Below are 12,997 nucleotides of genomic sequence, written 5' to 3' on the forward strand. Positions count from 1 at the left end.
GTTGTTGGTGCAGCAGTTGTTGTTGGGGCTGCCGTTGTAGTTGGTGCAGCAGTTGTTGGGGCTGCCGTTGTAGTTGGTGCAGCAGTTGTTGTCGGGGCTGCGGTTGTTGTTGGTGCAGCAGTTGTAGTTGGTGCACTAGTTGTTGTTGCCGCTGCAGGTGTTGTTGGTGCAGCAGTTGTAGTTGGTGCAACAGTTGTAGTTGGTGCAACAGTTGTTGTTGAAACTGCAGTTGTTGATGGGGCTGAAGTTGTAGTTGGTGCAGCAGTTGTTGGTACAGCAGTTGTTGTTTGGGCTGCAGTTGTTGGGCCTGGAGTTGTTGGGGCAGCAGTTGTTGGTGCAGCAGTTGTTGTTGGGGCTGCAGTAGTTGTTGTTGGTGCAGCAGTTGATGTTGGTGCAGCAGTTGATGTTAGGGCTGCCGTTGTAGTTGGTGCAGCAGTTGTTTTCGGGGCTGCGGTTGTTGTTGGTGCAGCAGTTGTAGTTGGTACACTAGTTGTTGTTGCCGCTGCAGGTGTTGTTGGTGCAGCAGTTGTAGTTGGTGCATCAGTTGTCGTAACAGTTGTTGTTGGTGCAGCAGTTGTTGATGGGGCTGCAGTTGTAGTTGGTGCAGCAGTTGTTGTTGGGGCTGCGGTTGTAGTTGGTGCAGCAGTTGTTGGTGCAGCAGTTGTTGTTGTTGGGGCTGCAGTTGTAGTTGGTGCAGCAGTTGTTGTCGAGGCTTCAATTGTGTTTGCGGTTGTCGGTGTCATCGGGAAAGCAGTTGTTGTTATCAGTGGAACAGTTGTTGTTGGTGCAGCAGTTGTAGTTGGTGCAACAGTTATTGTTGAATATGCAGTTGTAGTTGGTGCAGCAGTTGTTGTTGCCGCTGCAGGTGTTGTTGGTGCAGCAGTTGTAGTTGGTGCAACAGTTGTTGTTGAAACTGCAGTTGTTGATGGGGCTGGAGTTGTTGGGGCAGCAGTTGTTGGTGCAGCAGTTGTTGTTGGGGCTGCAGTTGTAGTTGGTGCAGTAGTTGTTGTTGGTGCAGCAGTTGTTGTCGGGGCTGCGGTTGTTGTTGGTGCAGCAGTTGTAGTTGGTGCAACAGTTATTGTTGAAATTGCAGTTGTTGATGGGGCTGCAGTTGTAGTTGTTGCAGCAGTTGTTGGTGCAGCAGTTGTAGTTGTTGCAGCAGTTATTGTTGAATATGCAGTTGTTGATGGGGCTGCAGTTGTGGTTGTTACAGCAGTTGTAGATGGTGCAGCAGTTGTTGTTGCCGCTGCAGGTGTTGTTGGTGCAGCAGTTGTAGTTGGTGCAGCAGTTGTTGGTACAGCAGTTGTTGTTTGGGCTGCAGTTGTTGTTGGGCCTGGAGTTGTTGGGGCAGCAGTTGTTGGTGCAGCAGTTGTTGTTGGGGCTGCCGTTGTAGTTGGTGCAGCAGTTGTTGGGGCTGCCGTTGTAGTTGGTGCAGCAGTTGTTGTCGGGGCTGCGGTTGTTGTTGGTGCAGCAGTTGTAGTTGGTGCACTAGTTGTTGTTGCCGCTGCAGGTGTTGTTGGTGCAGCAGTTGTAGTTGGTGCAACAGTTGTAGTTGGTGCAACAGTTGTTGTTGAAACTGCAGTTGTTGATGGGGCTGAAGTTGTAGTTGGTGCAGCAGTTGTTGGTACAGCAGTTGTTGTTTGGGCTGCAGTTGTTGGGCCTGGAGTTGTTGGGGCAGCAGTTGTTGGTGCAGCAGTTGTTGTTGGGGCTGCAGTAGTTGTTGTTGGTGCAGCAGTTGATGTTGGTGCAGCAGTTATTGGGTTTGGTGTTGTTGTCGGGGAAACAGTTGTTGGGGCTGCAGTTGTTGTTGGTGCAGCAGTCGTGGTTGGTGCAGCAGTTGTTGTTGGGCCTGCCGTTGTAGTTGGGGCTGCAGATGTAGTTGGTGCAGCTGTTGTAGGGGGAACAGTTGTTGGAGCTGCGGTAATGGGAGCCTCAGTTGTGGGAGCCTCAGTTGTGGGAGTCGCAGTAGTGAGAGCCGCTGTAGTGTGAGATGCAGTTGTGGGTGCTGCACTTGTCAGGGCTGTGGTCCTTGGTGCAGCTGTTGTTGGGGCTGTTGTTGTAGTAGTCATAGTCATTATTGTGGTTGGGGCAGCTGTTGATGTTTGGGCAACAGTAGTTGTGGCTGGGGCAAAAGTTTTAGGGTCAGCAGTTGCGTTTGGTGCAGATGTTGTTGGTTGGGTTGGGACACAACCATGAAGTGAATGAAAATAGGGACATTTTATCCAAAATAATTAATTGTGTGTGTTTTCATTGTGTATTTTGTGTGGCTTTTGATTTGGTCTTTTCTCAACACACTGATGGTTCTGTGAGGTTCATAAGTGCATCTCAATATATGTAATGTTATAACTATAGCTATATAAATATATTTTATAATTATATTTATATTGTAATACAGTATACGTAATATTTAATATTTATATTATATTCACATATTCTGTTTGAATAAGAAGTCCTTATTATGTTAAACTGTTTGAGTAAATGTTAAATATTTACTGCAAAGTAATATTGCGTGTTTGATACTCTTATTTGTACTGAATCTTACTGGGATGTTTACTTAAGCTGATTTTCTGGCCCAACCAAAAAAAGATCCATCAGCTGCCACTGATAATAATTATGTTGACACGTAATAATAATAATAATAATAATAGCAATACACAATTCCCAAGGGTCTTTGTGAGAATAAAGTGTAACACAATTAAAAGTAAAGGATTTAACGCAGTGAGTCATATCAGAAAGTAAAACAATCAAAGCGATGAAACATAATTTATACGGTTACCTTGTGGAGAGGATGCATGTAAAAATCCATATAGAAATATACAAGAAAGGATGTGTTTTTCCATGATGACTGATGATACTCCTTACTACTCAAGGTGTGGAGAAATATTCAGTTTGCTACTCAGAGTTTAGCGTTTAGTCTGTGAATGACTCCTCCCTCAATTGCCTATTACTGGAAAAACAGGTATCCCGGCCACCGATTGATCGAGTTTTGCAGTTCTCACACTAAATATCAAATGTTATCCATACCACATACATTAAAAAAATTAAGGTCAAGGCCAAGTAGTTGTTGTGAGGGCAGCAGTTATCTAAGTTATTACCCTGTCCGTCTTGTCTAATATCTGCTGGTGCTATGGTGGCAGGAGTTGCTCCCAGAGCTCTTTAACAGGACGAGTGTCAGGTATTCCCACTGGAACAGACCCAAATGTAGATCGAGCAAAGTGAATAACAGAGGGTTTATTTTCTAGGGGGGAAATAACGGGAACAAGGAACATGCGGGGGCGATCCGGAATCCCAGGTGAGGTGCAGGTTCTTAGGATCCAGGGGGTGAGAAAAAGCATGGCTAGGTGCCCGGGTGAATACATAGGAAACACAATCCACCGATAACAGCCTCACGTAGATTCAGTCACTGATCACAGCTGGCGGGCTCACTTACAAAACAAGACTAACAATCCGGCAGGGACGAGACATCAGGGCCACTCCTAAATATTTTGTTAGATATAAAAGGAAAGGGGCAGCACGGTGGCGTGGTGGTTAGCACCGTTGCCTCACAGCAAGAAGGTCCTGGGTTCGATTCCACCCAGTGGCCTTTCTGTGTGGAGTCTGCATGTTCTCCCCGTGTCTGCGTGGGTTCTCTCCGGGTTCTCCGGCTTCCTCCCACAGTCCAAAGACATGCTCTGGGGATCAGGTCAATTGGGGACTCTAAATTGCCCGTAGATGTGTGAATGTGAGTGTGAATGGTTGTGTGTTTCTGTGTTAGCCCTGCGATTGGCTGGCGACCAATCCAGGATGTACCCTGTCTATCGCCCGAAGTTAGCTGGGATGGACTCCAGCCCCCCCGCGACCCTGTGTGCAGGATAAGCGGTTTGACAATGGATGGATGGATGGATGGATAAAAGGAAAGATTTCTATTGGCGCTAAACTGGCGTTGAGGAGGTCCTCTCGCCGCAACACAAGATCCTATCACATACAAAGTGGTCTCGTCACATTAATGTAATGTGGTAGATTACAGGTAGAGGTGAGGGGGTTGGTGTTGGAGGGGAGGTATCTTGCGGCCAGATGGTTCCACCCTCCCGAGCCTTGTATTGACTTCCTGCTTAACGAGGAGACGGTCAGAGCAGTTTAGTAATTAAGGGGAGCATAAGAAGGGGAAACAAGGGGCAAACAACCCAACGGGAAGAAAGGAGATGAGAGAGAACAGACAAGATTAAGTGAGAAATAGTAGAGAAGAGTATGAGATTAACTGGACTGGCTGACCCTCATGTACCAAACTGCTTTGGAAGAGGACCTGCTTGTGGATGACCTGATAACAGAAGACGACGAGAACGGCTTGGGCATAGTGGCGTTGAGTTTATCCTCCCACACGATCAATGTATTTTAAATAAACTGTGTTCATCTGAATCCAGTGGCCGCTGTGTGTTCTTGAACAGTGACGTGGAAACACACACCCATGGGCTTGCCACAGTAAACCTAACTATCAAAGCGTGTTGAGTGTTGTATGATGCCTGGTGAGTCTCTAAATATCATCCTTATCCGACCTGTGTCTGACTGGTTGGCACTTTCTGCTTTTCCCTTTGACCTTGCACTGAAGTCAGTGACTCCCTAAATGAGCACTATGAAAAACGTTTTTGATTATCAGAAACCGGGACTTGCGTTTGATTGTATTGTACTTGCAAGCTGCAGTCTCAACCACCAGATTTCCTTCCTTTTTTGATTCAATGTTAAAAATAAACAGCAAAACCATATTCTGTTGTGACTTCAAACTCTTATAACCATTTATAACGTGTGATTTTATGTGGAAACCTGTTTGCTTCCTCAATCAGCAAGTCTTTGGACTTTATCCAAATGTTACTCCAATGTCAACAAAACCACTAGCCCATGAAAATATTTGGGTTTTTGTTTTTTTCACAACTTCCTTAAACTGTTTCCTTAAGTTGGCTAAATCATCGGGTTAATGAAGCAGGACACAATAAATGATCAGCCAATCACGATCTTTGTGACTAAACAGTTCAGCTCGGTGGATCACAAGTAGGATTCCAGTTTATCGGAAGAAAGAGAGCAGTCGGCACGTTATTGCAGACACTTTGTGCGCCTTGCACGCCATGCGCCTCTGAATTTTTGCAACGAGACTCCTACATATAGTTTTAAAACGTTTTTTAAACCATGATTGTGTTCTAATCACTATTAACATGTCACAGGATTTTATAAAACGGCCAATGTTTTTTATTTGTCATATTAGCACGGTAAAGAAACATAGGCCTACATGACTTAGGTATGTCATAGCCCGAGCTTTTGACAATGGTTGTATGGTCATTGCCCCAGATCTCTACAATTTTCGGAAATGGCCAAAATACATGGGAATGATTTACATTTACTGCCCTAATTCCTCCCACATGGTTGAACAATATACACACTTGTTTGTAATTTGGGGGGGTAATAAAGAATATGATTACATTTTTCATGCTGTTTTTCCTAAATTTTCCATCAGGTGTTGATATGATGTTTATATGATTCTGTATTTCTCTGATTTGTAAACTCCTATTAAGGTTCTATTTATTATATTTTTACCCTGGTTAATTTTGTGCCTTATTTTTCTATTAAAAAATTCCTTAATTGTAGATATCTGAAGTGGTCCTGGTTATTTAACGTGTATTTATCTTTCAGCTCTTGGAAACTCACTTCCATCTTTCATAACTGCATATTTCTGTAATTCCATATGGAATCCATTGTTTAAACCTCTGATTGAGAATACCTGGAATAAGATGTGTATCATAGGCTATCCATCATAGGGGCCTGAGCTCCTCTAGTCTGTATTTCCTTATCACTTCAAACTACAGCTCTAATATAAATCAGGTGACCTCTTTACCAGGCTCTGTATGGGTGTAATAAACTTTTTTCAGAAGAAGATGTGAGATGAACTTTAATGTCCTATTAACATCTCCTTGAATTCACTTTCCAGGATGCGGGATGTCGGGCGTGCGGCTTCCTCGCGCCTCCACTTGCGCTCTAGAGTTCTTCCTGTCCAGGGGACCTGTGGGGGCTGTTGACCTGTTGGCGCTGCTAAGCAGAGCCTTGCATGGAGCCTTTGGCTCTACAGAGGGAGATGAGAGAGGAGCTGCAAAGGATTGGTGACAAGTTGATGGATTATTGAGTTCACATACTTTCATTTGTTTGTTTCATAGGAACAATTGTCTTTTCAAAGAAAAAGGATGGTTTAGGAGTTTTGGCTGTTGTAGATCAGAGATGGAGAATGGTGTAAAAATATTGTAGTCAGTCATTAATGCAAATGAAAAAAAATACCAAAGATGAATTCTTCCACTCAAGATTGTCATTCATGTTTTTTATAATTTTAATAGTTAATTTAATATACTTAACTGTGATGGGTTTTTTTGTAGTAAATACAATACAAAAAAATAGAAATAAATAATGACCAAATGAAGGTAAGGAAATAAATGCATAGGCAGTACTTTCACTTTCTGCTTGGAAGATTCTATAAGCTTGACACTCACCGAGTTTATTGTTGCCAGTGTTTATGTGAGATCTTTCCTCATTCATGATGATGGGTGTGGTGTTTTTTGGCAGCTTCTCTTCCAGTTAAAGAGCATGGGAATTATTGATACCTATTTATAACCTCTTTGGAAGATCATATTCCTTAGTTTGAGCTTTCCATTCTTCTATGCACATTCAAAAAACATCGCCAATTCTTTGGAATATTGTTCACGGATTGTAGAGTGAAAACATTTTTGATTAAAAAATCAGACGGAAATCAAGATAGTTCTGGTAATTTCTAGGTGTGGGCTGTAGATCACCGCCACACAGTGAAGTGCAACAACATTTGATGCGTCATGCTAAATTGCTAAAGCAGTCTTTGCAGATATGAAGAATAAGGTCAACTGCCACTACACATCGTGTTGAAACAATTCTCCCAGCATAACCTTGAACTGCTCTCTTTATATATCACAGCACATTTCTGAGAGTTAAATTGACTCTGTGAGATTCAATTTTAACTCTAAGCTGGTGTTAATATTGTCCCAATGTTATCAGTGTTAAATCAACGCTCAGCGAAGTCTTAACAATGTAACTCGGAATAAGTGTAAAATCTAAAGAGTTAAGCCCAACACCAAGAAGTATGACAGTTGTGTACAGTGACATTTAAAACCTAAATTAATAATTGAATTCTACTAAGTGTCGCAAATAAATCTGATCAGTGTTGAATACAAAACAAATATACTCTATGTAGAGTTTAAAAAAAGTCCTTTGACACTGTATAATGACTCCAGCTCTTTGGTACAATTGACTGTAACAGTTGATTCAACTTTTTGCTGTTTGATTTCAACTTTGCACTTCAACACTTTTGCCTAACACCGGAAAGTTCACTAAACTGGCTGTGTTTGATCAATTTGAATCCCTTGAATGTTTGCCACGTTGATTGTGTGAAATGTTCCATTCGGGATCTGCTTTTCAAAAAACTAAATTGAGAGAAAACACAGAGAAGATTAGATTGATGATAAAAGGCGAGGAGCATTTTCAAACCAGTTAATTTACCACTTCTCGTTTTACCTACCTCTTTAACACGTTCAATGATGATTGTATTGCTAAACTCTCCAAAGGAGGTTATTCTCATCTGTAGGGCCATTAATACAAAGCCTGTAGGTATAAAAGAACAGAGATTAATTTTTTCTACTTAGATCCAAAAACTAATACGACTCTGTCAACCCTGTAACCCTTTACAAATTGAATGATTTTTCTATGAAGATTTAGGAAAAGTAAAATCTGAACTTAACACAGTTCTGCCTTGGTCTAAATTGACTCCTTATATTCATTTAAACTATCTTTAGTTTGAATTAAACCCAGTACCCATTCAAAGGGTCAACCCTATGCTCGGGGTCAATGGGGATTCAATTGTATTTCTTTGTCAATGTGACCTCAAAAATAAGAACATCCCTGTATTATTGGCAGTATGGATAAGAAAGTAAAGATGAAAAGGGAAAAATCCCAGTGTCACAAGCCTTGGTTTGGAGCCGGAGTAGTGGGTGCCGCAGTTGTTCGGGCCACGATTGTAGCAGCAGTTGTGTTTGTTGCGGTGACAGTTGTTGGGGCTGTTGTTGTCGGAGTCATAGTTGTTGGAGACGCAGTTGTTGGGTCGACAATTGTTGGAGCTGTTGTTGTCGGAGTCATAGTTACTGAAGCCCTAGTAGTAGGAGCTGCAGTTGTTGGTGCAGCTGTTGTTGGGGCTGCAGTTGTTGGTGGAGCTGTTGTTGGGGCGATATTTGGTGGGGCTGTTGTTGTCGGAGTCATAGTTGTTGGAGACGCAGTTGTTAGTGCAGCTGTTGTTGGGGCGACATTTGGTGGGGCTGATGTTGTCGGAGTCATAGTTGGAGACGCAGCTGTTGGTGCAGCTGTTGTTGGGGCGATATTTGGTGGGGCTGTTGTTGTCGGAGTCATAGTTGGAGACGCAGCTGTTGGTGCAGCTGTTGTTGGGGCGATATTTGGTGGGGCTGTTGTTGTCGGAGTCATAGTTGTTGGAGACGCAGTTGTTGGTGCAGCTGTTGTTGGGGCGACATTTGGTGGGGCTGTTGTTGTCGGAGTAATAGTTGTTGCAGACGCAGTTGTTGGTGCAGCTGTTGTTGGGGCGACATTTGGTGGGGCTGATGTTGTCGGAGTCATAGTTGTTGGAGACGCAGCTGTTGGTGCAGCTGTTGTTGGGGCGACATTTGGTGGGGCTGTTGTTGTCGGAGTCATAGTTGTTGGAGACGCAGTTGTTGGTGCAGCTGTTGTTGGGGCGACATTTGGTGGGGCTGATGTTGTCGGAGTAATAGTTGTTGCAGACGCAGTTGTTGGTGCAGCTGTTGTTGGGGCGACATTTGGTGGGGCTGATGTTGTCGGAGTCATAGTTGTTGGAGACGCAGCTGTTGGTGCAGCTGTTGTTGGGGCGACATTTGGTGGGGCTGTTGTTGTCGGAGTCATAGTTGGAGACGCAGCTGTTGGTGCAGCTGTTGTTGGGGCGATATTTGGTGGGGCTGTTGTTGTCGGAGTCATAGTTGGAGACGCAGCTGTTGGTGCAGCTGTTGTTGGGGCGACATTTGGTGGGGCTGTTGTTGTCGGAGTCATAGTTGTTGGAGACGCAGTTGTTGGTGCAGCTGTTGTTGGGGCGACATTTGGTGGGGCTGTTGTTGTCGGAGTAATAGTTGTTGCAGACGCAGTTGTTGGTGCAGCTGTTGTTGGGGCGACATTTGGTGGGGCTGATGTTGTCGGAGTCATAGTTGTTGGAGACGCAGCTGTTGGTGCAGCTGTTGTTGGGGCGACATTTGGTGGGGCTGATGTTGTCGGAGTCATAGTTGTTGGAGACGCAGCTGTTGGTGCAGCTGTTGTTGGGGCGACATTTGGTGGGGCTGTTGTTGTCGGAGTCATAGTTGTTGGAGACGCAGTTGTTGGTGCAGCTGTTGTTGGGGCGACATTTGGTGGGGCTGTTGTTGTCGGAGTCATAGTTGTTGGAGCCGTAGTAGTAGGAGCTGTAGTCGTGGGTGCTGCAGTTGTCGGGGCTGCGGTTGTTGGGGAAGCAGATGTAGTTGTGGTTGGAGCAGCGGTTGTTGTTGTTTGGGCAGCAGTTGTGGTTGTTGCTGCAGCAGTGGTTGTGCCTGGGGTAGCAGTAGTTGTGGTTGGGGCAACAGTGGATGTTGTTGGGACAGCGGTAAGGACAGCAATTCTTGCGACATTAGTAGTGGGAGCATCAGTTGGAGCATCGGTTGGAGCAGATGTTGTTGGGGCTACGGTTGTTTGAGCCGCAGTTGCGGCAGCAGTTGTTGGAGCCGTAGTTGTTGTTGAAGGCACAAATGTTAGGCCCACTTGTGTTGGGAAAATAGTTGTTGAAGCAGCAATACTGCCGGGCGCAGTCGTTGTGACTGCAGGTGTGTTTCATAAGACAATATCAGTTAATAATGAAATATATCATGTCATGTCTAAGTAGTAGGGAATGCATGAACAAAAGTTTTTTTTTATTTGACAATTGCAGATAAAGCTCTATAATACCAACAAGAACACAAAAAAGTTTTTACGTTGAACTACTACCCTTTCCTGTACAAAGACTAGTTCCGATTTAATTAGTTTTGTTTTCAATTTCAATACGTTTTTTTAAGAGGGTGTCAGAAATTTAACATTGATAAAGGGAAAAGATTCTGTGAACGTGATTTACTTTCTTTGTTTCATGCAACTTTTATTTTGCATGAATATTTTTCGGGATTGACATTAATCACACGTTTCGCAATACATTTCAATTTAGCAATGCTATTGAACCAATACAAATAAGTCCCAATCAATTTGTTTTGCATTTTGCTGATTTAAAATGAGACGGTGGGACGTGAAATAATAATGCTGATTATAAATAATAATTATGTTGATAATGACACAAATAATAATAATAATAATAGCAATACACAACTCCCAGCGGTCCGTTTCAAGAAGCGGGTTTAGTGGAGTTTGTGAACCCTGAGATGAGGGAAACTCTGGCAAAGGGAGGTAACTAAAGCTCAGGGTCAGTCACCATGTTAACTGAGCCTGTGAACCAAAACTAGTCGGGAGCAGGTTTTCTTCAATAAACCTGGAGTTTTTTTCACAGTCCCCTCCCTCTGACAGCAGCCCAGCCAATCACAGAGCACGCTTTCATTTCCTCATTCCTACAGTCCTTTGTATCAGGCGTATTTTAGCGCAGTTTCCACATATGCACAAAATAAGATCTGTTACGTTAAAGACCAAAGTGTTTTTTCTCGAACATGTCCTTTTCTGGACGATCCTGTTGATGAGGAATTGGTTTTACTTCACAGGGTGTTAAACACGTTAAGAGAATATTAAGACCCCAGTTAGATACATTGTCTTTTCCAGATGACTACTTGTTTGAACAGTATCATTTTTCTTCACAGTCCATCAAATATGTTCATGACCTCACCCGTCCTCATATAAGTAACGTTACCCATCGTGGACATGCTCTCACATCCGAGCACATTCTTTGTGTAGTGTTACGTTTTTCTGCAAACGTCAGTTTCCTTTACAACATTAGAATATTAGTAAAGCTGCTGTATGCAAAGCCATGAGAACCGTGTGCGTTGCTCTGAAACATCTTTTAAAGCTTTTTGTTCCCTGGATACAAACCAGTGAAGCCATTAAAGAGGAGTTCCACTGGATACACCTGAATTTAACACATTATCGAAACCCAAAACTCAGAGTTTACCATCTCAGGGTAAATCAAGTCAGGGTTTAGGGTTTGACTCAGAGTTTGTTAAACATCCTACTTGAAACGGACCCCTAAATATAACACAAGTAAAAGAAAAGGATTAAATAAACATAAACATAGCATGGTGAAAACAATGGCAGCATAACATGTTGACAATAGTTCATAGAATTTTAAATGGAAGACACAGAAGGAAGGAAATCCTTCACTTTAGTCTCAAGTCCACTCTGATGTAATGAGGCAAATCAGAAAGTAAAACAATCATACCCATGAAAACATAATTTAAACCATTACCTTGTGCAAAGGATGCATGTACAAATCCATATAGAAATATACAAGAAAGGATGTGTCTTTCCATGATGATTGAGTCCTTACTACTCAAGATGTAGAGAAATCTTTAGTTGCATTTGTTTGTGGATGACTCCTCCCTCTGAAAGCAGTGACGGGACGAGGCTACTTGCATATTACCTGAAAAACCAGGTAGGTCAAGTTCACACACATTTACAAACAGTTCACCCTACAGACTACATTATGTCATATAATGGCCTTACCATACTACAATAAATAATAATAATTATGGAGTAATTCAACTGCTGTATTAATTCATTTGTTGCTAATAATTTGTATTTTTAGGTCTTCGATTCAACTTTTTTTCATCAGAGAAAAAAAGAGCAGCAGTTGTCATCAGGGCAGCAGTTGAAAACAACAGCTCTGCATACCGTGAGCGCAATACAAATCAATATTAAAAAAATAACAAACAACGATCCTCTCGTCTGTCAGAAGCGAGGTAATCGTCACAATAGGTTTGTGGTATTTATAAATAACACAAACTTATTTCTTGCATCTCAGTTTGTGGTATAACTGAGATGCAAGAAATAACTGAGGGGTTAATTAGTTAATTATGGTTATTGGGACTGCAGATATTGTGAATGACAAGATCATCAACTTGAGCGTGTCACCACCCACACACAAGCAAGGAGAATATCAGATGAGCAATTTTTGTCAGAGAAATCCAGGGGAAATGTATAATGGTATCACTCAAATAGTTACGTTGACCAGAAGATGCATGTAAATATTCAAGCAAAAGTATGAAACTATGTATTTTTCTTTATATGATGACTTACAGATGCAGACAGGTAATTTGTAAATAAGTGCTTGTCGCATAATGTGGTTTACTTCTCCCTCAGCTAGGGAGTGCCATTACATTGGCACGTAACCTGATAACCAGGAAATATTCTACTGAGGAACCCCTTGTGTACGCATTCACTGCTCCATGATTTCTCCCCCCGCCAACCCCAGAAATATATAATCCCGTGCTCTATCTGCTTTCCTGACTTTTGGATTTTGATCTGCACCAGAGTCTATGCTCTTACCCAGAACCGTTACTCCGCCAATGAAGTAACTTTAAACTTATTGGAGGACAAATGATCTCCATTAACACAAGTTAAAAATTAAAATTAATTGTGGTTGTTGGAGCTAGAGATGTGCTGCAGTTGTGTTTGGTCCAAATGTGATAATTTGACCAATAGCTGTCTTGGCTGCAGGTTCGTTAGCTGTATTTGTGTGGCTTGACGGTTTTGGGGCTGCAGTTTTACAGGTTTGGAGTTACATTACATTACGTTACAGTCATTTAGCTTATATCCAAAGTGACATACATTGCATTTTTAACCCATACAACTCAAGTTGTGGGGGCCACAGTTGTGGCGGTTGAAAGAGTAATCGTCAAGGTTTCAGTTGTCGGGGCAGCAGTTGTCCGAGATGTAGTTGTGGTTCCTGTAG

The sequence above is a fragment of the Gasterosteus aculeatus genome, chromosome 8, assembly GCF_964276395.1.
Source record: "Gasterosteus aculeatus chromosome 8, fGasAcu3.hap1.1, whole genome shotgun sequence".
Lineage (NCBI taxonomy): Eukaryota > Metazoa > Chordata > Actinopteri > Perciformes > Gasterosteidae > Gasterosteus > Gasterosteus aculeatus.